Source organism: Panthera leo, chromosome A2 (assembly GCF_018350215.1).
Source record: "Panthera leo isolate Ple1 chromosome A2, P.leo_Ple1_pat1.1, whole genome shotgun sequence".
Lineage (NCBI taxonomy): Eukaryota > Metazoa > Chordata > Mammalia > Carnivora > Felidae > Panthera > Panthera leo.
Window position 1 is genome coordinate 58172979 of NC_056680.1, and position 4142 is coordinate 58177120.

At 54.5% G+C, this 4142-nt stretch overlaps 1 long non-coding RNA gene across 1 annotated transcript; it reads right to left on the bottom strand.

The window, feature by feature from the left end:
• Positions 1-271: 271 nt before the first annotated feature.
• LOC122213430 lies at positions 272-3902 on the bottom strand. Its single transcript, XR_006199507.1, has 3 exons — positions 3819-3902; positions 2226-2306; positions 272-662 (listed from the first exon to the last, which is right to left on the bottom strand). It is a non-coding gene; the product is annotated as an uncharacterized LOC122213430 (long non-coding RNA).
• Positions 3903-4142: the final 240 nt, after the last annotated feature.

Sequence of the window (4142 nt, forward strand, 5' to 3'; positions counted from 1 at the left end):
CGGCGGTCTTGCTCGCCGACAATGGCCCTTGGCACCTGTGTCTCACAGCTCAGCTGTCGCAGATGGTGGCTCAGTGGGTCTGTGCCCACTGTCCTGGTTACCGAGGCACAGATCTCCAGCCTCCGAGGAGGGTCTCTGCAGGCCGCTTGTCCGGCACAAGGACCCCCGGCAGGCAGTACTTGAAACACAGCAGCCCTGCAGGGCAGGCAGCACCCCAGATGGCCTGAGTGCTGATATGCAGAAGGAACGCGCGGCTTCTGGTTCCCCGGGATCAACAGCTGCTGCATGGAGGCCACTCAAGCCTGCGGGCGTCAGTCAGCCTTGGACCTGCCGCCTAGGCTGGGGCAACCTTCAGCAAGTCACTTAACCTCTCTGGACCTCAGTGTCCTCATCTGTGAAATGAGGGAGGGGTTTCGCCGCACAAGCTCTGAGACGGACCTCTGGCTCTGACATTCTGACTGCCGTCCTTGCCCCAACGCTGGTTTCATTGGTCCTCTTGTGTGTATGTATGGAGATTCATTCTTTTTGTTACCACATCAGAGTGAAATTAGCAACGTTTAGCAATTAATGCATTTTCTCCCCAAGACTCAACTCTTAAACAAAATTCTGAGTGTTTGACTTTCATTTTAAATAGGTGGCTGTCAGGAAGAATTACACGGCTCCTAAAGAAACACACAGACGTTATAATTAAAGAGATGCCAATCTTGACAGGTAGTAGGAGAGGAGAGGGGATGTGGCAATGAGAATAGAGAAGGGGAGAGGGGAGCGCAGGGCCCAGCAGGATGGGAGGATGAGCCAGCGGAGTGACCCTCACAGGGTGGAGGACGTCGGCACCCACACGCCCACTGCTAATAAAAACGATAATAAGGCCGGGGTTGGGCACTTTACAGTTTGCAAAGCGATTTCATGCATTCTTTCAGGATCCGATGACCTTCCGGAAAGGCAGATGTTAGTAATCCCATTTCGCAGGTGGAAAAACTAAGACCAATGGTTCCAGTCCTTATAGCTCCTTATTTTCAGCCACAGAGTGGTACTCTAAACCCCAGACTGACAATCTTCTGGATCGAGGTTGAGCCCAGCCACTGACGCTGCCTGAGCCCCGCCCCTAGCTCTGGCTGAGTCAGAGCCCGGTTAAACGGCTGCCAATTCCATTCCCACCTATCTAAGGAAGATGGGCTGCAAGAGTGTGGAAAATGCAGAGCAAACTCCTCTCCTGCTGGGGGCAGAGCTCAGAGCTCTAGGCCACCTGACCTGAGGGAAGGAGGGCCTTCAGGGGTGGCTGAGAGAACCCTGGCCCCCACCAGGAATAGATCCCCACTTCCCCCAGGGAGCGGGGCGTGTTATCTCCGGAGAAGAGTCAGGGGCGGGGCAGGGGCGGGGGAACTACCCTATTGGGCCAATCTCTTACAGTCCAGAGGCACCTGGAGGGCTGGGTGGGCGTGGCCACCTCGGGAAGGTTCAGGGCGGACCTGCCTCCTGCCTGCCTGCTGCAGGTCCCGCAGGGGTCAGGCTCAGGAGCAGCCTGGACTGGACTTCCTGTGTGGCTCTGCCATGTTCCTTCCCCTGCACACCTCACCCGTACCTCTTGGGTCTCTGGCGATGTGTGAGATCACATGGATAAGGGCCTCTGGCCCCAGTCGCTCAGCAAAAGTGAGCTTCCTTCCCTCTTCCCTTTGAATCCTGCCTCTTCCCTCAGGCTGGGAGGCCTTCCTTCCCCTGCCCCCATCGCGGGCTCCCCCTCCGACAGGCACCTCATTAGCAGAATCTCTGTAAATAACGCCAACCCGTTAGAGTTACAACAAGGTAGCTCATTAAAGGCACTCCGCTTGTCTCACTTCCCAATTAGTGTTTCTGCGGGTACAGCCGCCAGGACTGCGTGTGACAGGGCACCCTTGGCATGTCGGGGGCCCGGGCTGCCCTGGATCACCCCCAGGGAGCAGTATTGACAGCCCCAGGACTTGGATAAGCCTGCACCACCCCTGCTGCAGCTCGGGAACCCTGGGTAGTCCCTCTCGGAGAGAACCAGCGTCAGGCGGGCACAGCACCCACTGTGGGGAAGGGCGCTCCAGACCCGGATTTGTTTGGGCTGGCTGTTCTGTCCCCCCGACACTGACACTGCTATGGCCCACTTCTCCTACAGCACTCTTGGTTCCAGATTTCCACTCCAGATTACTCCGTCCAAACTTACGTGTCCCGTGTCTTTCTCTGCAGAGTCTTCCTCTTACCTCGTTTCATAGGCAAACTCAGACTTTTCCACAGAAGCTTCCTGGGAAAACATTCTTCTCCTTCCTTGGGTGCTGGAGTCACTGGTGACAACAATGGGAGGAATTTCAGGCTAGAAAGGAGAGCATGCCAGGAGAGGCTGTAGGATGCAGGGGTGATGATGTCCCCACGACAAGCCTTTTGAGTGACAATTTTTATACACTTTTTTTTTTTTTTACACATGAAAAAAAAAAAAAAACAGGTTCAGAGAGGTTCAGCCACTTGCCCCCGCTCACAGAGCTAGAGCCTGTCTTGGGCGCTGGGGTCTGATGCCTCGAGTGTTGCTTACCTGAGCCATCAGGTTCATGCAAGTGGAGAGATCCCCCATGGCCCCTGCTAACCCACCCTGGCAGGTGAGCACAGTCCCATCTTTTCTCCAACTAGGTTTCACTCCACCTGACCACACTTCCTTCCATTTTCACTTTGGGTCTGCGCTTTCTGTTTCACTTTGGGAGGGAACCTGCTCCCAATTTCTCTCCCTCTTGCTGAATCAATAGCTTAGCTGGGCAAGGCAGAAAATGAAATTTACATTCAATGGTTTCCATGGCAACCACAGCCTGGGACCAGCTTCTCCTGCACTTGGGGCACTGTCTTCTGAGAAGAGCCAGGTATCAAAACCTCGGCTCCTGGAGGATGTGGCAGGGGTTTTAAACAGAACTAGAAAAGGCCCAAGTCCCCCTGACTACCACTTTGTCTGGTTGTGTGTTGTATGGGGGAAGGGAGAAACGCCCTCCCCACTCTCCCATCCCCCCCAGCACATCAGAGGCTCAACTCGCTTGTAACATTGTCCTCAGCATCAGGAGGCTAACATTTTGAAAGCTATGTCTCATGCCAGGTTTTGTGCTAAGGGCTAAAGCATTATCTCCTTTCATCCTTGCTTCAGTCCTACAAGGTAGGGATTGTTGTCATCCCATTTTACAGATGAGGAAATTGTGCTGAGGGAATATTATGAACTGTGCTCAATGGCTCAAAGAGTCAGAGCCCCCAGACCCTTGAACCTGTGCTCTTTAGCGTTCTGTAAGGGCAGAGTGGCATTCAGAGCTCACACTGGGGACCCAGAGGTGACCCAAACTTAACTTTCTGCTCTCCTGTGGCCCACAGAGAGGGCTCCGGCATCAAGGTGGAGAGCATAGTCTACACCAGGCAGCCTAGGTTCCCTTGAACATTTTGGCTGTGCCTCGGTCTTTAGCGCTCAACTGGGGAATTCCTCTTAAGGGTGTTGAATGGGTCGAATACGCTAAAAACCCACGAAGCACTCTGGGTAGTGCCTGGCACATGGTCAGTACTCAATGTTGGTTACTGTCAGATTTGCCACTAAGGGTGGGAGACAGACCAGTGGAGTTAGCTACTACCGCAGAGCGTCGGTGTGTGCTGGACAGATGGGGAGAACCCCAGAGCTGTGAGGCCCCCAAAGAGGTGGCTCGCCAGGTCTGAGAGTCAGAGGGGCTTCCTGGAGGAGGCAGGCGGTGGAGAGGGGAGGCAACGGACATTGGGGGCAGAAAAGATTGGAAGGCTGTAAAGAGGGTATGTGGTGTATTAGAGGCCACTGGGCTCACCTGTCATTCCTGCCCACTCAGCATTTATTCCTCTTCCAACTATTCCGGCTTTCCTTCTGGAGCCCACTCTTCCCTCAGTCTTAAAGGCTCTGGAGGGCCTCGCTCTGCCCCCGCGTCCACGAATGGGCACATGACTCAGTCCTAGCCAATGAGAGACCTACATCTCTCTAGCTACAGTCATTGGTTGGGAGGCGGGCACATGGCTCAAGGAGAGCCAATCACTGTCAACGTATGTCAGCTCTGAAATTTTGCTGGCGCTACGGTGGAAAACGACTCCTTCCGCCAGGGTAGCTCAGCTGGTGGAAGCAAGTAAGTGAAGCTGCT